General features: G+C 56.6%; 1 protein-coding gene across 2 annotated transcripts in view; it reads right to left on the reverse strand.

The window, feature by feature from the left end:
* The window catches only part of PLXNB2 (plexin B2), a 97,356-nt gene extending 89,530 nt beyond the window's left edge, over nucleotides 1-7,826 (reverse strand). For both annotated transcript variants that reach the window (XM_027854237.1, XM_027854238.1), the window contains exon 1: nucleotides 7,791-7,826. The gene's annotated coding sequence lies outside the window, so the exon portion shown is untranslated. The remainder of the gene's footprint in view (nucleotides 1-7,790) is intronic.
* Between the last annotated feature and the right edge of the window lie 13,398 nt (nucleotides 7,827-21,224).

A 21,224-nucleotide genomic window follows, 5' to 3' on the forward strand; every position in this document is an offset into this window, starting at 1 on the left:
AGCCTCTGCCCAGCCCCCAGGAGGCTTTCCTCCTTTCCTAAGGTCTCTGCCATCTCAGCTCTTTGGGGACCTGGCCTCCAGCCCCTCCAGAGCCCCAGCCTCTCGTCTAAGTGAGCACCAAAGCTTCTCTCTGTATCTCGGACCAGTTAATCCACCTTCCTCTTCTTAAGGTCATTGATGATAGGACTTTAAGAGCAACTAGTCCAGTGAGAGACAGTAAGGAGCAGATTCCCTTTCCCCCTCCCTCCACACATGCATTTAAACCCCCCCCCCCCCGGGTTCCAATTCACTGCAGACCCTGCTTCAAGGATCTGTGAGACCAGGGATGCTGGGTGGGGTTGAGGGAGCCGGCAAATGAGGAAGCCACTGGGAAAGGAGGAAGGGGGACGAGCGACTAGCGGCCAGTCATGCCACTTGTTCAGATAAAGAAGGAGACCACAGGGAACTCCCTCTGCCCTGCCCAAAGATCTTCCCACTACCCTAAGGACAGTGCCAGGTGGGAGCTGAAGCAATACCAGAAGAAATTACTCCAGAAGGAAACCACATTGTGGCTGCTACTGGGGAGAGGAGAAGTGGGGGGAGGGGGAAAAGTAGGGGGAAAGAGAGTGGGAGGTAAAGTAGGGGGGAGGGGGGCAGTGCCAACCCTGGAGGGTGGCACAGACAGACCCACCCGGCTCGGCTGCTGGAATTGTCTGTGCTGGAAATACTTCATAAAAATAGCAAAGCCCACATTCCCAGGCCTGCCTGAGTGGGTGTGCGATCACTCACACTCGCTCGCTCACGGGCACACACACACAGGCGCTTTGTCCCAGAGCCTGGCATAGCCAAGTGCCCAGGGTCACACAGGTGGGCAGGCACACAAACACCCACACCCTCCCACACGCAAAGTCAGGTGACTCGGGCCAGGCACACAGTCCAGTCCTGCCTGATTCTCAGGGTCACTTACACGTGAAGCCGGTCACTAGGAACCCCGGCTCCTCGTTTTGTCACCTCCACCAAAGGGGAACCAACCCGCTGGGGGCACCGGCATCTCGGCTGCCGCGGGCACCAGTCTCGGGTGCCTCTTGCTCTTCTTAGTTAGGAATCTAAGGGGAGGAGGACGGGGGGCTTCAGCACCCTGTACTAAGGAGGCCAGGCTGGTTGGGCCCCCTGGGGGCTCTGGTTCCAGCCCCTTCAAGGTGCCCAGCAGAAACCACAACCGGCAATTGTCCTCTCAGCTGCTTCTAGACTACTCGGCTGTCCACCCCCTTCTCAGAGGCTGAGGACCCCAGTCCAGCCCTAGGTCACACAACCAGAACTTCAGAGTCTGAGGGGACCTCAGTGCACCTCAAGTCCAAGCAGAAGCCTGAAAAGAACTCCAGCTCTAACACCCAACAGTCAGCAGCCATTGGCTTGAACATCTTCAGTGAAGGAGAACTCACTACACCCTCCCAAGAGGAGCGCTTTGGGACAGCTCAGTCTGCTAGATTAGACTAAGCTCTCTGAGGGCAGGGCCCGTGCAGCTCTGCTCCTCCTCCTCCCTCCTCAGTCTCTCAGTAGGGGACCAGAGGGAAGTGGGCTTCCTCCACTCGCTCAGGGCAGTGCCTCAGGCTGGTTTGGGGCAGTGTCGGAGGCCCCTGGCCCAAGCCTGGATGTACTCCCTGCGGCTCCCCAAAGAATGCCCCCCTCCATGCCTCCAAAAGGGGCCCTGCAGACTCCCCAAAGGGGGACCTTTATGTCCTCACCGACTAAAGGGGGAAGGGAAGGGAGGCATAGATATATTTGCTTGTGCTTTGCATACAACCCCCAGTGCTTTCTCTGGTGGATTTCCTGGAGAATTCTATTACAGCCCCAAAAGGCCAGGCAAAGTGGGGGAGCAGGAGAGGTCACGTCCCAGGAAAGGCTCTTGGCCTGGCCACGGAAGCCCGAGCTCTCCTGGTGACTCTGGATCAATCACAGATTCATTGACTGATCCAGAGCCCGAGGGGAGCCTAGAGGCTTTTCATTTCATGGCGGGGAAACTGAGACTGAAAGAGATTAGGTCACACAGCTTTAAGTTCTGAGGCAGAACTGAAACTCAGGTTCTCCTGCCTCCCAAATACATCTGCCTTAATCCATTGCTCCATGTTTCCACAAACTGAACCTCCCAATGAGGTTAAAGTGAGGCCAATGAGCCCCAAGGCCCGGCCTTCCCTAGTGCAGACCCCAGGCAGATGCAGCAAGGACTGAGAGGCCGCCTTCCCCCCAGCCAAGGACGATTTGCATCATTCAGGGTGGGGCAGACGGGGCCAGACGAGCTTAGTCAGGTGGAACAACAGGTCTGAAGTCAGGCTGATGAAAGAGCTCTTTCGGTGGGGGCCTTCGTCCCCTCCCCCCTCCACATCTAAATATTTCGATCCTCATCATTCCGGAAGCCCCCCAAACAGATGTGCACAGCTGGGGGCTGGGGTGAATAAGATACCAGCTAATTCCATGAAGGTCTCCCTTCCCCCTAGCAAGGCAGCCTGTCCCTGACACACTGGGGAGCACATCTGGAAAACACCTGTCTGGAAGACCTGGACCCCCAACCTCACAGCCACAACCTCCCCTCCCCAGTCATCAAGCAGCAAGACAGCAGTGCTCTGTGCCCTAAGGGGCTCCCCACTGGCCCGCAACAGCCTAAGAAGTAAGGGGGGTTGGGGTCATTGTGGGGAACTCTGAAGCTCTCTGGGCCTCAGTTTCCCCATCTGTAAAATGAAGAGGCTGGACTAGATGATTTCTAATGAATATCCTTTCCTCCTCTTTCTATGATCCTAAAAATATCTCCTCCCCACAAGAGAGGAGACCAGCCCCACAACCCTCCCTGGGCCCAAGTCCCAGGCGTGGAGATTTACTTTGACCTTAGGGTAACCTCTCTCACAAAGCCATTCATGCCTACGGAGGTGATAAGCTTCAAGCTCAGGCCAGCCACTTAACCAAGGAGGTTGTAGAGGGAATCCCTATAGATCTGGGAGGATGTCGGACTGGTCCCTTCCACCCTGGGGCATAGAGGGTGTGCCTGGTGCTACAGCTGGGAACTGGTCCCTCTCCATTAGGGCAGCTAGAAACCCCAACGGGTGCGGGCGGTTTGGGAGCATCCCCTCCAGCCTCCCCAGACCCCACCTGGCTCTTGTCTCTCACACTTCCTGCAGCCCCTCACATCCAGGGTGAGAATCACTCCCATGCCTGGGCCAGGGCTCTGCCCACACACCCACCTCCCCCCAGCCCACTGCAGCCTTCAGCTGGAGGATGGGAAGCAGCCTGTTTGGGCCAGGATGGGCTTGGTGTAGGGGGAGCAGCAGAGATATGCCCAGACCCAGCAGCCGGGGCGGGGGCGCAAGAGATCTGGCTGGGGCCATCCTTCGGTTACAATTCAGGGTCTGTGCCTTGGAGCCTTATGCAGTTTCCTGTTCTTAAGTTTCCAAACACAGGGGGAAGGAGAGAAAGAGGATGGAGGATGGCTGACGTCACTCAGTATAGCACACACGCCAATCTGGGACAACTCATGCCAGTCCAGTCCCAGGGTGTAAAGGGTTCCTCACGGGTGGGGGCCCAGAAGTCTCAGAGATGGGAACAGGTTCCCTCAGCCCCCCAGGGTCCCCTCCCCCCCAACGAGAGCCAGACAAGTTCCATCCCACAGAAATTTGAACCAGAAGGCAGGCTATCCTCCCCGCCCCACCTTGGCTAGGCCCTCCCCCAGAAGGCTACTCAGGAACAAGGCATTTGAATGTTATCACCTACATAGGAATGTGAACTCCCAGAGGGCAGGCACCCTGTTTTTGCATTTTTTTGTATTCCTCGGCTTAGCTCAGAACCCAATAAATGCTAGGTGGGCCAGTGGATAGAGGGCTGGGTCTGGAGTCAGGAAGAAGGGAATTCAAATCCAGCCACTGACACTTAACAGCTGTGTGACCCTGGATAGGTCACTTAAAGTGTCGGTCTCAATGTGTCAGTCTATGTGCCAGGCATTGTGTTAAGCACCAGGGATACAAAAAGAGGCAAAAGACAGTGCCTGCCCTCAAGGAGCTTAGAGTCTAATGGAAGGAGCCAAGGAAAGCTGAAGGCCTCCAAGGTCAGAGTCAGGCAGCCATGGATTGAAGGGCTCACTGCAGCCCTTACCTGAGCCCTGAGCAGAGACTCACTGCCCCTGTCCTGGGGCGCTTGGCAGGGGTGGCGTGCCCTCCGGTCCCTCTCATCTTTGCCACAGAGCTAGTAATAAGCAAGGGGAGTCCGCAGCATCCAGTTCAACTCCCTCTTTTTACAAATGGGGAAACTGGTAGCAGATAGCAGAAGAGATGTGACCAAGTTTATTCAGTGACTAAGCCGAGGTAGGGACAAGATGAGAAGCCTGTCCCCCCAGACGCCCTGCTCAAGGCTACTATAGACCTCCTCTATAGCCATCTGGAGCGGGGAGCCGTGCAAGTGATAAGCCTCCGGGGAGGCTGAAAGCCAGTCAGGTGGAAGATCCCAACCCTTAGGGCGGGGTAGCCCGAGAGAGCAGCCTCTAGCTACACCCCCTCATGCCTCCCGCAACCCTCTCCAGTTTTAAAATCTGCCTCCACCAAAGCGCCAAATGTGGAGAGGTCACCTTGCCCATGCCCCTGCCTGAGCACCAGGTCACACTGAACAGGCTCAGCAGTGCCCCTGGTTCCCTCCCCTGGAGCCTGCCAAGTCAGCGGCTTCAAGCGCTCCTCCCAGGCAGGGGCCTGAGCCCAGGGGCCTCTCCAGGTGGACAGCCTTGAAGGCCATCACCAGAACTCTAGTTTGGTCACTGCCTTAGACTTGGGAAAGACAGAAAAATACATCCATACTCATGGAGAAGCCCCCAAGACAGCCGAGTGGCCCTCCAGAGACAGGGCTAGGGCGAGGGCCCGTCCAGGAGGGGGAGGAGGGGCACCCCCTCGCGGAGGCGAGGACAGGGCAGGCGCCCAGGAGAGGCCAGAAGCCAGGAGGAGCAGAAATGCGCCGCCGCTGGAATTGGACTGGATTTTTTTTTTCCTCTCGGGAAAGCTGATCAGCTCCCCAGCTGAGCTTCCTCCACTCTCCTTCCTCTTGCACAATCAACTCAAATAATCAACCTTTGAACTCATGGGAAGGGGGGCAGTGTGAGTGGCTGAGCTGCCGGAAGCGGTCGCTGGCCCAGCTGAGCCAGGACAAGCCCCTTTGCCACCTAACACCCCCAACTGTCTCCCAGCCTGGGAGAGCTGGGGGAAGGGGAATGGGAGTGGGGGTGCCTGAGCTCAACTACAAAGTTGGAGGAGGAAATACCGAGGGGGCAGGCCAGCTGAAAGGAGGAACAGAGACTGCCAGACGCACAGCCAGTGGGCTGACCAGCCGTGGGAAACGCACAGGGGCCAGTGCGGGGGCCAAGGAACGGCTCTAAGGGCCTTAGCGTGACTCCCTCTCTCTTCCCAGGCCCCCTCCGTGGCCAGGGAGACCCTGGCCAGCCCAGCCGTTCTTCCTCCCCCTTTGTCTCCCCCTCTGCCCACTCAGCCTCCATGTTTTTCCAAGTCCCACCCGGCAGCCCACAGACAGCGTCAGGGCAAGAGCGGAGAGAGGGCGCGGGCTCCGCGAGACTGTTTACAAAGGCCAACCCACGTCCTCGCCACACGACAACCCAGCACGATAAACACACAATCCAGCCCACACCCCGCAACCCTGGTGCTGTGGGCACTATCCTCTGCGCCTGGACGCTGGGAGAGGGCTCAGTACCTGCATCTCTCACCACAGCTGGCTCCTCCGGCCAAGGGGCAGCCCGCCCCCTGCCCCCTGCCAGTGCCCAATGCCTGCTGCCCGCTGTTGGCGGCCAGCCGGCCCCGGCTCCCCCTGCGGGCTGTGTGCGGGCTAGGCTTGGCGGAGGAGTCCTGGCCGCTACCATGGAGATGGGTCTTTGTGTGGCCAGGGAAGGGGAGGGGCATCTGGGCCCCACGCCCACAGCCGGGGGAGGGGCTGCTCGGGGCCCCCCTTGCCTCCCCCACCTGGTCCCAGAGAAGCTCCCAAACCGTTTCCCTCCTCTTCCTCTGGGAGCCGAGGAATGGCAATAGAGAGGGAAGGCGGGAGGCCCAGGGGTAGTGGGCAGAACGGACCTGGGTGCTCTGGGCCCCTGGGTGGAGGGGGAGGATGGGCGCTCAAGAAGAAATCTGGTCGGTCGGAGGGAAGGGATTTTTAGAGATGCGAAAGATTCGGGGAGAGGGAAGATCCGAATGATATGGGTGATGGTCCCAGGTGGTGGGAGGAAGGGGGGGGGTCTCTAGGCACCCCAATGTTGAGAATTAGGAGGGGTAGGAAGCATTAGGGAGCACCGAGGTACCTCCACTTTAGGGATGAAGGGATGAAGACTGGGGAGACGTCCAGGAGGGTGAGGAGGCCAGGGGGGAGGATCTGCTGAGGCCACAGTCAGGTCCAGGGCCCAGGCCGGACGGGGCCCACTTAATAATATTGGTTCTTAAACTCTCAGCCTTTGTCCCACATTCCTCCCTCCCTCCGGCGCTGGGACGAGAACGGGGGGGGGGGGGGGGGGGGCAGGCAGGGGGCAGGTGGCCTCCGCTCGGTCTCCCCCCAAGTTCTGGCCAGCCATGGGGGTGTGGGTGGAAGCCCTGCTAAGAGGCACCCTTAGCCTGGGCGCCCAGCCGGTCTCTCCAGCTATAGCAAGCAGGCACCCCGCCCCCCCCGCCCCCCCATATACGTACACTCCGGATTCCAAAGCCAGACAAGCCCCGGCAGGCCCCAGAGCCTTTCACTCTTCGGAAAAGGAGGGAAGATCAATCCCAGACCCTGCCCAGGGGCCCGCCCTTTCCCACGGGGAGGGGGCGCCCCGGGCCCCACGGGTAGCACTCCACGCACGCGGAGGAGGCCGAACTCCTAAAGCAAGCCGGCTCTGTCGGGCTGGGCTGCGGGCTGCCCCCCCCCCCCCCCCCCCGAAATCAGAGGGACGGGGCGGGGTGGGGAGGGAGGACCCAGGGAGCGCCCACACCGGAGTGCCGGGACTCTGGACCTGGGCAGCCCCTACTCGCCCCCGAACCAGAAACTTTTTCAATCAGTCCTGAGCCAACTTCGATGCTCCCAGGAGCAAGGGGACACGACGGCGACTTCGGAGCCGGCGTCCTGCCCCCCTCCCCTCAGGCTGGGGGAGGGGAGCTTTCTCCTCTGGTGGGCTCCCCTCCCAAGAAGCCCAGACCCCCCCCCCCCCACAAACAGCAACTCCGCTCGGGTTCAAGAAGCATAGAGAAGCTTGATCCCTGGAGGCCCTTCCACCTAGGGGGACCTCCCTCCCGCGTCACAGGCCCCCCCAACAATGAAGGCGCCTCCAAACCACCGCGATTCCTCCACAATCGGGATCTCACCAACAGCCAGACTCTCGGATTCCTCAGACACCTAGGATCCCTAACAGGAGCCCCAATAATCCCGACACCCCAGAATTCCCAACAGCACCACAGATGCGCCCGCAAACATGAGAGCCCCAGCATACCCCCACAGTCTGAACGCAGGGTCCGCCAGCACCTGAAGCCTCCCCACGACTGAGAGCTCCCAGAACTCGCCGACACCCCGATGTTCCAACACAGAGGACTGACCCCCTCGCGACCGTGGGTCCTCCTGCGGGGCCTCCCAGCCAGCCCTGCTGATGGCAGGCGCCGCCCGGGCCCAGAGGGGCAGTTTCTGGGCCCCACTTTGGTCTCCCTGGACGCGCCCCCACCACAGGGATCGGAATGGGGGGGCTGACTCCCGCTCCCGCCCCCCCCCGGCGGCTCCCCGCCGCTCCCCTCAACAGGTGGCGGCCCAGACCCTAGCCTTACCCGAGGTGGCGGCGACGGTGGCAGTGACGGTGGCGGTGGCCGCTCTCCCTCTGCGCGCGCTGCGCCCCTGCATGGCGGCCGGCCCGCGGGCTGGGGGCGCGGGGGGCTCTCCGTGGGGCCGCCGCCGCCGCTGCTGCTGCTGCCCGGGCTGCTCCGGCCCGGCCCCGCGCTGCTCTCCGGGGGCCTCCCGCTCGCTCCCTGCCTCCCTCCCTCCCTCCCTCTTCTCCCTGCCTCCTTTGCTCCCTTCTCTTCTTTCCGCTCCTCCTCCTCCTCCTCCTCCTCCCGAGGGTTCCTCTGCCTACCTCCCCCCGCTAGGCCCCGCCTTTCAGGCCCCGCCCCTCTAGAGCCCCGCCCCCTCCTGTCCCGCTGGCCCCCGGGGGCTCTGCTCCAACCTGGCCAGCGCCATCCAAAGCTGGGGTGGTGGGGTGGTGCGGAGGGGGGGCCGGAAGCGGAAAGGTCGGCGTGAGGCGCTGGGGGCGGGGACCCAGCGGAGCTCGACCCTCAGCCCCTGCCCTGGAGCTGCCGCCCCCCTCCCCCTTTCCACTTCCCTCCATCCATCCATCCCTCCCCACCCTGCTCTCGGTCCCCGGCTCTGATCGCAGGCCTCCCTTGGCCCCTGCCTGGGCACCTCGGGGCCTTGAAGGCCAGGCTGTTTTTTTACTGCCCTACCTGGCCGGGCCCTACAGCTCCCTGAGCCTCAGTTACATCCTCTGTTGCTCTGAGACCACATGACAGACGAGTCCTCCTTCCCTCGGTGGGAGAAAAGCCTTTGTGATTCTTAAACTCTCTGGACTGAGGTGGTAGGAAACAGACCGAGCCAGAGAAGAGCCCAGTGACCACCTGGAAGGTGAGGGGCCTACCTTCTCAGCCCGGAAGGATTAAGTGGTAGATTTAGGCTTGCTGGGCTGGGGAGGTAGTGAGCCCCCCTTCACCGGAGGGCTCCAAGCCAGTCCATTGTAAGGCATGGAATAGTGGGGGTTCGTAGTGGACTCTGCGACTGCTCAGGGCCCTTTTGGTTCTGAACATGGATGAGGCCAGAACTTGGAGGAGGGGGATAGAGATGCAGGCAAGGAAGAAGTCGTAAAGATCAGAACTGAGCCCAGGTGGAAGGCTGGAAGTAGTGAACCACTCCACAAGGGGGGATGTTAAGTCACAAACATGTCAACGTTCTTTTTGTACTGATACTGGATGGACCACATTGGAGGAGGGTCCCTTCCAGTGGGTGGGGGCTGGAGGTGACATCAGGGGACAGTCCCTGAGCTGAGCCTCCAAAACAGGGAAGGTTTGGTCTACAGCAGAAAGAGAAACTGGGCTTGGGTTCTGGTAGCCTCTCCTTCTATCTCACCGTTTCACCCACCCATCCTAGACTCACTCCCTCCTCTCCCCCAAGTCCACCCTTCCCACGCCGTGTACAAAGGCCAAGGACATGGAGTGCTCCCTGGACCCTTTCTTTTCCCCCTGCCCCCCCATTCCGATCCCTGTGGTGGGGGAGCGTCCAGGGAGACCAAAGTGGGGCCCAGAAACTGCCCCTCTGGGCCCGGGCGGCGCCTGCCATCAGCAGAGCTGGCTGGGAGGCCCCGCAGGAGGACCCACGGTCGCGAGGGGGTCAGTCCTCTGTGTTGGAACATCGGGGTGTCGGCGAGTTCTGGGAGCTCTCAGTCGTGGGGAGGCTTCAGGTGCTTGCGGACCCTGAGTTCAGACTGTGGGGGTATGCTGGGGCTCTCATGTTTGCGGGCGCATCTGTGGTGCTGTTGGGAATTCTGGGGTGTCGGGATTATTGGGGCTCCTGTTAGGGATCCTAGGTGTCTGAGGAATCCGAGAGTCTGGCTGTTGGTGAGATCCCAATTGTGGAGGAATCGCGGTGGTTTGGAGGCTCCCAGTCTGGACCATGCAGGAGCAGCCCCACACCTCTGCCAGGCTGACCGCCATCAGTGAGCCAGGGCACCCCAGCCTTTGACCTCCAAAGCACCACGGCTTCTGGCTCTCCTTTTTCCTCCCAGGTCACCACCTATGGATAGCCTCCTCACTCTCCTCTTCATCTGTCCCCCCAATGTGGATGCCAGGACAAGATCTCTGGCATGCCTGCTTCTTCACGGGTTCTCCTTACGAGCAGGGCCCTGCCTGCCTTTGCAAGATTAACTTCTATCACTCCTTCCCCAGCTCTGAGCCCTGCCTCCTCCCTGCCCCCATCCCAGGCCCTGGAACTCTCTAGCCTCCTGACCTTTGCCCAGGAAGGACAATCTATGATTACAGTGCTCTCTCTCCCACTCCAGCAGGCAGGTAGGGGCGCCGCAGTGGATAGAGCAGATAGCAGACCTGGAGCCAGGAAGACTTGAATTCAGATGCTGGCAGACATTCATTGTGTAACCTCGGGCAACTCTGCCTCAGTTTCCTCCTCTGTAAAATGGGGAGGATAATAGCACCTAACTCCTAGGATTGTTGTGAGGATCAAATGAGATACTTGTAAAACACTTAGCACAGTGCCTGGCACACAGTAGGTGCTTAATAAATGCTTCTTTCCTTCCTTCTGTCCTCTGCTGCCCTCTGGAGGTAGTGTGGTGCTGCAGAAAGGGCTCCTGGGGCATGTGTGGCTCACTCACTACCTGTGCCACTGATCCTGGACTAGACTCTTCCCCACTTCTGGACCTGGGGTCTCCCACAGCCCCTCTGGGTTCTGTTAGGTGGCCTCTGAGGTCCTTGCCATCTCTAAGCCCAGTTTCTAGGATCCTTTGACTTGGGCTTGAGTCCCTGCCGTCCCATCTCCAAGCCTCATGTTCCTCATCTTTCCGGGGGGGGGGGGGGTGATAGTCCTTTGGCCTTTTCCCCTCCCAGGGTGGACGTGAGGAAGGGGCTCTGAAAGGCCCAAAGCTTCCTTCCAGCAGTGGCCTGGTCGGGAGCCTTGGGTTTCATGATCTCTGCTGCTGGACCTCTCTTGGCTGACCCTTCTTAGAGTCTGGGGGCCTCTCTCAGGCTCCCTCTCCCCACCCCCAGGGAGGCCACAGTCCTCCCCTCTGCCTCTGCCCTGCCTCTGGCTTCTGGTGACCTCAGCAGTCCTCTTCACCTCGTGCAGTGGAGGCCTCTGAGACTCCGGGCTCCCGCTTCGCCCATCCCTGTCTTCCCTTCCTTTGCTCCTGCAGGAGCCATGCACCTGATGCCAGGCTCCCTGGGCTCCCAGCTCCCTCCTCCCCTCCCCTCCCCTCCCCTCCCGCAGAACTCCAGACCCCAGGAGGGCCTTTATTTTCAAGGACAAAGAGAAGCTTCAGCTTCTGGAATGATGCAAGAGGGGAAGGGCATCAAAGGTGACTCCAGAGGCCCAGCCAGTAGGGCCCAGAGTCTGAGCCATCCCCAGAAAGGCAGGCCCAAGAGCAGCACTTCTGACCAGGCTCTCCGCCAATCAGGACACCTCTGTGAGGGGCTCTGGCTTCTGATGGTCCCTCTTGGTGACCCTGCTGGCGCCCCTGAGCTGCTCGGGCAGCCCCCAGGCAGAGGAGCAGAGAGAGAGAACAGAGCAGACGTCTCCCTGGAGGAGGCAGGACCAGGGCCTTTCTGGGCCCTTCCACCAGTGTTTGGCCTTTCCATTCCTCCTTCATTCCTCCCTGAGAACCTGGGTGCCAAGGATTTCCTGGGCTCCTCCCTGCCCGGGGCTTCCTCAGCAATCACATAGTCAGACACAGGAGCATGTGTTAGTTCCAACATACACACACACACACACACACACACACACACACACACACACACACACACTCAAACTGCATTCAGGCCCAGGCTGAGGAAGTCTTGTCTACACAGCAGGCCACACTGACGTGGGCAGGGAGGGCATTTGGTAGAGCATAATATACAGAAGCCTCTGGGTTGGGGCCTGTGGGCCAGGCTTCTCCTTTGCAATCACAGGACACTCAATTGGGATGGCTCAGGCTCATGTGCCCTTACATCTGTACAGATGTACACAAGTGTACACACACACACACACACACACATATCCACAGCTGGGATTTATCCTCTCCAGGCACCTCCCCGCCTCAGCTCGCATGTATCATCTCTGACACTCAAGGCTGACTGACAGGGAGGGGGGACCAGACCCTGGGGGAGAGGGCAGATGGGGCCAGATGCGTTGTCCTCCAGAGCACCCCACAGCCTGGCCAGACACAGGGCTGGAGGACATGGGGTGCTAGACACCTGGCCTCTGGAACTAGGCAGGGGAGAGATAGCAGAGAGGGAAAGAAGGGAGGAGAGACACACGCTAGTCCTGATTTGTGGGAATGGGGGCCAGGGGCATGAGGGGAGTGGGAAGACTCCATCCTCCAGGGACCTCCTAGCGGTGCTCAGGCCCCATCCTTCTTGGCTCCCCTCCAATGGAGGTGACTCAGCCTCCCCCAGGGCCCAGTTTATGTCTATTAAGTAGCCAATCGATGGATGGATCCTTTTCAGGAAAATGGACCTGGAATCAATTCCACCAAAGCAGCAGCTTGGGGGCTTCCTGTGGTGACTAAGCCCCTAAGCCTGGCTTCCCTGGATCAGATGAAAGCTATAAATGAAACTGAGGGGAGAAAGTACGAAATGGCCCCAGGTGACCCACTGGAGGGGCCTGCTCTGGCCCCAACCCCAGCCCACTTGGAAACAAGAGGAGCTCTGCCCCTATTCACAAGCACCCCAGGGCCCAGCCCCCCAAAGAGGAAGGACCTCTGGGATGCCCTGGACCTCCTGCCCATCTGAGGGGACTGCTTCCCCTAGCCAGTGGGAGGGGCCTGGGGTAGGCACTAATGAACAGATCAGCTGGAAAGGAGAAACAGGGAGTCGCCAGCATTATATATACATATGTGTGTGTGTATATATATGCATGTATGTGAATATGTATAGATGTGCATGTTATGTATGTTTATATGTGTTTATGTGTGTGTATATGTGTGTTTACTTACTTTTACTTCACATACACACACACACACACACACACACACACATATATGAGAGGGAAGGCACAGTATTAAGCGGCATCATGAAAGGCTTCTTGAGGAAAGTGAGATCAGAAGAAAGCCAGGAAAGCCAGGAGGCAGAGTTGGGGAGGGAAGATGCCTGGAGGTGGGAGATGGGATTTTTTTTTTGTGCAAAAATCTGCAGGGAAGCCAGTGTGACTGCATCGCCAAATACAGGAGCCAATAAGTTGATAAGAGGGGAAATGTAGGAGGCTGCCGGGTTATGGAGGGTGTTAAAAACCCAGCAGGATTTTATTTTTGATCCTGGAAGAGTCATTGGAGTTGATTGGATGAGGGTGGGAGGGGATACGCAATGGTCAGACTTTAGGAAAATGAATTCAGCAGCGGAAGGGAGGGTGGTCTGGAGTGAAGAGAACAGGAAGGGGCCCAAGTGGTCATGAGGCTAGTGGGGTCTCCGGGCCCTTGAATTCTAACCTTGCCCCAAGCTAGCGATCATTCAGCTGCTGCTCCAAAGTGCCCGGTGCCTGTGAGCCTTTTTTCAATTCTGTTCAAGCCAACAAAAATGGGGTGAGTGCCTCACTGGCAGGCAGTGGGGGAGCAGCGATCCAGACTGTACAGACAGGAGGCAGGGGTGGCTAGTCCAGCTCCCTCTAGTTCCTAAAATTAGCTTTAATTTTAAAGTCTCAACTCCTTGAGGGCAGGGCTATTCAGGTTTGTTTTTTTTTTGTTGTTTTTTTCATCTCTGTATCCTTAGAGCTCTATACACTATAGCTGCTTAATTAATACTTATGAATTGCACTGGAGGCACCCACAGCAACAATTGCAATACAAAGTATTCTATGAGGAGACCATCCAAGGCTAGGGTAGGTAGGTCCCTGCTGGCTCAGTGAGTCAGTCAAGGAGGATGTGTAAGAGGTAAGGCAGGGTGGTAGCTAGGTGGGGCAATGGATATGATGAGGGATGGGACCTGGACCCCTAAAAGAAAAAGACAATGTCTTGGCCCTGAACTTTATCACACATTTCTACCTAGATACTCAATAATCCTTTTAACTGTCCTTTCATTGTGACACTACCACTTAACTCCTTTCATTGCCTGTACCTGGCCCACCCCAGGCTACTTGCCACTCCTTGATTCCATCCAGATTTTCTTACACTCTTTTTTGGTATAAAAGTACCAATCTTACCCCCATTAAATTTCACAGATTCTTAGAATCTGGCCCACTTGTATTGGTGTCACAATAGCAGATCCACTAGGAAACTTGCCCACCTAAGCAGTGTTATAATAAAACCTCACTACTCTGACTGAAAGAAGGCTTGAGTGGTCAAATTCTTTCAAGGCAGACCTGCCCTGTACCCTTGTGTTTCAGGGTTCCCAGCACCCCAAACCACAATATATTGGTGACCTATAGAACAGCGGGCCCTGGAGTCAAGAGGCCCTGAGTTCAAATCCAGCCTCAGACTCTTACTAGCTGTGTGACCCTGGACAAGTCATTTAATCCTGATTGCCTCCAAAAAAGAAACACATAAAAAAAGAGTCGAGGCAGGCTTCTTTACAGGGGTAGGGGCTTGTGGGTGTGGAACATTGCATATACCATTGGACCTATTTGATGTTTTGGTTAGTTTTACTAAACTGCTTCCTCCCTCCCTTTTCTTTTAGTTTTTATAGTCAGGGGAGAAGGAAGGCTTACATTTTGAAATGAAGGTGATGTAAAATTTTTTAAATCAATAATTTTTTTAAGAGTCAAGGGGAAGAGGGTGATGAGTTGGAAAGGCAACTGGAACCCAAGAACATGATTGTCAGTGCCTGGTCTTCCACTTGGAATGGTTTTCATATCTCTGTGCCTCAGCTTCCTTCTCTGTAAAGTGAGGCAGCTGGCTAGATCGCTCTCCCGCTGCTAGTTCTGGGATCCTGTGGGCAGAATGAGAAAGACGCCCATGCCAGATTGCAGAGCCCCTCTGCTGTGTTAAGTCCAAACGGCTGGCTTATTGAAGAGACGGTCTGCAGCCATGGCAGGAGCCCGTGTGAATCAGCTGAGAATGAGACATCTGCTTTCCCTTCCCTTTAGCTCTGGTGATGAGTCTGGCAGCTTGGGGGAATCCCATTGCTCCTGCATGCCTGGGGTCGGGTGGGATAGGGACAGTCGATTTTATGGACAGGATGAGTCAGAGATGATCAGCTTGGGCCTCAAGATCATGTGGTCCCATCCTTGAGAAAGAAAACAGCTGCAAACCCTCCGAGCGGGTTGCCAGGGTGGCCAGCAAGCGCCATGTTGGACAAGTATTGGCTGGAAGAACTGGGGATGCTAACCTGAAGAAGGAAAGGTTTGGGTGTGTTACAACAGTGCTCACGTATGTCAAGGATTGTCACGGGGAAGAGAGATTATTTGCCTCATTCAGCTTAGCCCCAGAGCTAGGAACGGGGGGGGGGGGGGGGGAAGTTACTGAAAGATGGATTTCAGCTTGATTTTGCAACAAGAGCTGTTCAAAGGTGGAATTGAGCTGCTGTGAGTGGCAGTGAGCTCCCCATCACCTGAGGTCTTCAGGCAGAGTTGGAATGACCACTTTTCATGGATGTTGCAGAGAGGATCATGCCCAGGTCTAGGCTGGACCAGAGCCCCCTGGGGTTCCTTCCTTCTTGAAGAGCCAGAGACTCTGTGTTCTTGCATTCAGCCAAGTGGGGAGGTCCAATGTGCCCATTACCTCAGACCAATGCCACCCCCTTGTCCTCTTCTATTAGTACTTTGGATTGGGGGATAGGGGTTGAAGAGGGAGTGATGTGAAGGTACCAGGCAGAAACAGGCCCTGGTAATTGGTGGTGCAGAGGGTGGATGGGACTGGAGGGAGATAGAAGGGGTGGGCTTTGCAGTGTGGGGGCACCCATTCTAGAGTGCTTCACGTCTATAGCACTCTATTCATAAAAGCCCTGGATGAGAGGGAGTGCAGGTATTATTTCTGCCATTTTGCAAATGAAGAAACTGAGGCTCTGGGTAGCCAGCAAAAGCCAAAAGTGGGATTCGAACCCTGGTCTGATGGCACTGAGCCTGTGCTTGTCCACTGCCATCTCACAAGCCCAGGGCCAGCCTACCCTCCCTGCCTGGGCCTAGAGCTGTAGCTTGAGCTGTCCAGTAGAAAAGCTTTGATAGCTCGTTTACACTGAGGTGAGGTGGACTGATAATACCCTCTTGGGCCACTTCCTCAGTTAGGAGCTGGTGGTGCTGCTGGCAGGAGGCTAGGCAGCTCAGGCCTGAGCAAGGGGGTCTTCCCAGTGCCTCCCCCACCCCACCACAAAGGCTGCCCTGATCTCTGCAGCTGGGACTCCGTGGGCCTGGCAATAGTTCCTCTTCTAGGGCAGAAGCTTGAGCTCTCTGGGCCCTCCTTTGATTTGCTAAATGGTGAGTGGGCTTCTGGGCTGAGGCCTGGAAGATGTAGGGGAACAAAAATCCAGGTAGGATTCTTTGCAGAGGTGGGGCACCCCTGGGGTGGAACTCAGTCTTTTTGGACCTCAGACCCTGATGGCTGCGGTAGGATGTCTCTGGCTTGCCCTCCTTACTTTATCCAAGCCGACCCAATCATTGGGGTGGCTACAGACCTTCACCTCAGGGCTTAGGAAAGAGACCAAGGACAGGTCAAGAGAGAAGCAGAGGCAGCTGCTGTTCAGCTATTTGTGTCTGACTCTTTGTGACCTCATTTAGGGTTTTCTTGGCAGACGTACTGGGATGGTTTGCCATTTCCTTCTCCGGGTCATTTTATAGACACAGAAACTGAAGCAGATAAAGTTAAGTGACTTGCCCAGGGTCACACAGCTAGGAGGCTGGATTTGAACTCAGGAATCCTGACTCCAGGCCCAGCACTCTATCGACCACAGTGCCCCCTAGCTGTGCCAGAGAGGCAGTTAGGAGAGGTCAAAGCAGGGGTGAAACATCCTGGAATATATGCACGCCTGGGGTAGAGTGAAGGCCTGAGAGCTAAGGGATGGAGTGGCCTGTGAGCTTGTAGGGACATCTGTGTGCGTGTCCAAGGCCATGGGGGCGAAGGTGGAGGCTGGTGTGAGCTCCAGGTGCTGAGGTCTGAGAAAGACCGGGGGATGCCGTGGGGCTGCTGAGCGCCTGTGACCAACATGTGGAGAGGCCTATACAGACGCTTGGTGTGGACCTCCGAGGAGGAAAAGGGCAGCAGGGGGCAGAATGCAACATGCCTATTCCTCTCCCAGCCTGGTGTGTTGCATCCAGTGCTGGAGAAGGTGGCCAGGGGTGCAATGTCTCCCAGCAAGAGCCAGGGCTTCTGAGGGCCAGAAGACAGAAAGGATTAGGGACCAGAGAAGATGCAAGGTCCCAGAGGCCACAATCAGAGGGGAAGGTGGAACAGGCTGGGGGGTATAAGGGCAAGACACCAGGCCGCAAGGGAAGATGGTCTTTACAGAGACTCCAGTCACAGGGGTTAGGAGAGGAGAGAGAATTTTCTCTCGAGCACTAGGAAAAAATGCTTGCATCGATAGATGCTTGGTATCTGGACCCCTGGGGCCCTGGCTGAACTCGTCTTACACTCGTTCCAAGATGGTGGGAGATAACGAGCAATCAGAAGCCAGCTGCACATCAGGCCTACGTGTGGCCCCGGTCAGGCTGTGTCTGAGACTTCAGCCCCGTGAGGCTCTGGCCACGAGAGCCCCGGTGCTTGAGGTGCAATGGCAGAGAGCTCCTGGCGCCTGGCAGCCCAGAGGCCGGTGCGGTGGCCAGTGGCTTTAGCGCCAAGGCCTTGTTCTTCTCACACGGTGTGCCAGAGGAACGTGGGGGAGCATTTCTCCTGGGCTTTCACCCCAGCAGTGACCTGCACAAGCGCTCAGTGTAGAGGAGGAGGCCCCCCACAAGCCCCCACTGATGCCTTGGTCCCTCACAGGCTACTAGGTCTGGAGCTGGAGGGGACCTGAGAGGCCATCCAGTCCAACTTTCCCATTTTACAGATGAAGAAACTGAGGCACAAGGAGATTAAGTAACTTGCCCAGAGTCACCCAGCTCACAAGTTTCTAGGGCAGCACTTGAATATAGGTCCTCTTGTCTCCAAGCACCACCAGGCTGCTTCTCATGCAGGGCAGCCCTGCCCTGGGCTTGGCTTTGTGGTGCTATTCTGGGAACATTCTCATCCATCCCTCCTCTTAGGCTTCCAGAGCATGCCGAGTGTGAATGCCATGGAAAAAATCCTGGGCTGGCTTTCCTGGCCTCATCCCACCACCTGCAGGCTGGCATGGAAAGTGCAGCATCCTCGGGGCCTGCTCAGAGAAGGCTTTGGCCCCGGGGGCCCTCCTTGTGGCTCCCTTGCCAGCGGTCTCCACTAGCATGCCCGTTCCTTAGGATGGCCCACTTGGGTGGGAGGTGGAGGCCAGGCGACCTGGGCCCTGCCTGCCTAGGGGTGCAGCCTCTAGCAACTGCCCTTCTGCTTGCTCTCCCCTTTGCTGTGGGGTCTGAACCACTTCAGAAAGGAGGAAAAAAGTCACTATACTAAATATTTCCTTTGACCCAAAGACACTGCTGCTTTATCCCAAAGATAAGGATGCTTGAGTGCACAAATATTTATAGCTACTCTTTTTGTTAAAACAAAGAACTGGAAACAGGGGGTTGCCCATCACTGGGGAATGCCTAACAAATTATGGCAAGTGAATGTAATGGAATATTATTGCACCACTAGGAAATGATGAAAGTCTCCGAAGAAACTGGGAGGATTTCGACAAACTGATGAAGAGTGAAGGGAAGAGAACTAGGAGCAGTTATAGGACACCGCAGGAGAAAACAACATCGAGAAACCCCGGAAGTCTGACTGATGTAATCAGCAGACTTCCAGAGACCCAGAGACAAAGACATGGGCCATCTCCTCCTACCAGAGGTAGGATGGAGCCAAAATGCAGACTGAGACACACATTTCGGACACGGCTTACATAGGAATTTGTATGTATAGAGGGGTTTACTAGGGGTTTTTCTCTTTTTAAAACTGTGTAATGGAGGAGATGGGGAGAGATGAGAGGGACAGAAAAAAATGCTTAGTATAGTGCCGTTAGGTGACGCAGTGGATAGAGCATTGGCCCTGGAGTCAGGAGGACCTGAGTTCACTTTCAGCCTCAGACACATGATACTAGCTGTGTGACCCTGGGCAAGTCACTTAACCGTGATAACCTCACCTAAAACAAAACAAAACAAAACAAAAATGCTTAGTACTTGGGGGAAAATGGAGATCGAAGGGAGGGGAGCCCTGGGTGCCTGCTCAGTGTGAGTCACCATGTGAAGATGCTCAGATGGGTGGGTGAGCATCCCTCCTCCAGCGGACCACCCTGTGCAGGAAGAGTCTCCCTTTGCACCCTCAGTGCTTAGCACAGTGCCTGGCACACAGAGGCATTTACTAAGCCTTTATCACCTGACGCCGCTCAACTCCACAAGGTATGATCCAGCCACACTGACCTCTTTGCTGTTCTCATACAGCCCTCCCTCGCCACTTTGTGCATTTGTGCCGTCTTCCTGGCCTGGAACGCTCTCTCTCCTCACATCTTTTTCCCTAGCTTCCCTCAAAACTTTCTGCAGGTCTTTCCCACTGAGGTTGCCTTCTATTATTAAGGTGTGTGTGTGTATTTTCAGTCATTGTTTAGTTGTGTCTGACTCTTCATGACCCCATTTGGGTTTTTCTTGGCAGAGATACTGGAGAGGTTTGCCATTTCCTTCTCCAGCTCATTTTATAGATGAGGAAACTGAGACAGTGAAGTGACATGCCCAGGGTCACACGACTAGTCAGCATCTGAGGCCACATTTGAACTTAGGAAGATGAGTCTTCCTGACTCCAGGCCAGCGCTCTATCCACTGCACCACCTAGCTGTCCTATATACACATACATATGTAATCTGCATATACATTTCTCCCATTAGAATGACCTGCTTGAGGGCATGGACTATCTTCCTTAGTTCTATTCCCAGAGTTTAGCACAGGGCCTGGCATGCCATGCTTGATAAAAGCCTGTTAAGACTTGGGGTCATGAAACATGACTGTTGCCTTGGAGTATCAGAAGAGTCACCATTAGAAAAGTGGATTCATTTATTCCGCTACTGAAGGGCAGAAATAAAGGTAATGGTGAAAGTGGGCCATCTGTCCCCAGAGGCAATGCTCCCCCTTGCCCCTGCCCAGACAGGGAGACCCCTCATGGGATCAGTGGGGATTCTTGCTCAGGCCCAGGTCAGACTAGAGGCCCTCTGAGGCGAGGCACCTCCAACTCCATCCAGGCTTCGATTCTTCTACACGTGGCCATTCCCAGCTAAACACACCCCACTCCTTCACCTGACCCTTGAGTGATCACCCTCCCCTGGACACATGGCAGCTCATCAATGTTCTTAAAACAGGTGGACTGTAACCAAAGGGGACCCCCATGCTCCTGCTTTGGCCACTTTCTGGGCACTGTCCCCTCACGCTGGGCTTGCAGACCACCTAACACCCTTGCCCCCAACCTTTGACTCCTGCCCTCCTCACCTTGGGCATCCAAGCGTTTACATTCATCCTCCTCCACTTCACCTCTTCGGATCTTTTTGGACTTCTCCTTTGAATGTTTTAGCAAACCTCCCAGGCCTCTGTCCCCTACACCTTTCAAAGCTGGTCAGCTCTGTTGCGCCCCCCCCCCCCCCAATCTGTATTATAGCCTCTAGGTTCTTTTTGCTGATGGAAGAGGAGAGCTAAGGAGCCCCATCTGGTTTCCATGACCTCCTGAATAAGGTAAGGTGTGAACTCCCCCAGTCTTCAGCCCACTACATCAGCCTTTGTGTGGGAGGGCTCAAGTTGCTGGGGGGCTTGCCTGGCCCTTAAGAGGGGACACAGATGCAGCCAGGAGACTTCAGGGCACGGCCCCTAGAGAGGATGTAGAGCACCCATGGGCTGGTGCTGGGACAGAAGAGGAAATACATACAGTTCCTGGAGCGGAGAAGGTAGGAGAGGTGATGGAGGAACCCAGGCCTTATGAACTGAGGAGGCCAGCAGGCCTCAGGTTGGCATGGTCGCAAAGGGAAGGGTGAACACCCTGGGCCTCTCCACAGTACTGAGTCAGGTGGACTCCACAGACCTGGAGAGGGCAGAGCCTGGCACAAGGCAGGCTTTCTTGGCACCATGTGGAAGGGGAGCAGTCCTCTCGAGGGATGCGCATCAAGCCCACCTGAATTACTGTGGCCACATATTCACGTGAGCAGCTCGAGTAACGCTCACTTCATTCTGCGTCTTCACCCCCAGGCCCTGCTCACTGATCAACTGAGGTTTGTTTTGGGGTGGGGTGAACAACAGACACCCTCTATGGGATGGCAGGCCAGATGCAGAGGGAAGGCAGAAGGTGTCACAGAGAGGAGAGCAGGCCGCGAGGTCCACCATGGAAGGGGCCAGATCTAAGTGGCCCATGTTCACATCTCGTCTCTCAGCAGGGTGCCTGCCAGACGCCGCAAAGCCAACACCCTTCCGGGTACACCCTCACACCCATACCGCCAACCCAACCTCCT

This window comes from Vombatus ursinus, unplaced genomic scaffold (genome assembly GCF_900497805.2).
Source record: "Vombatus ursinus unplaced genomic scaffold, bare-nosed wombat genome assembly UNPS02010394.1, whole genome shotgun sequence".
Taxonomy (NCBI): domain Eukaryota; kingdom Metazoa; phylum Chordata; class Mammalia; order Diprotodontia; family Vombatidae; genus Vombatus; species Vombatus ursinus.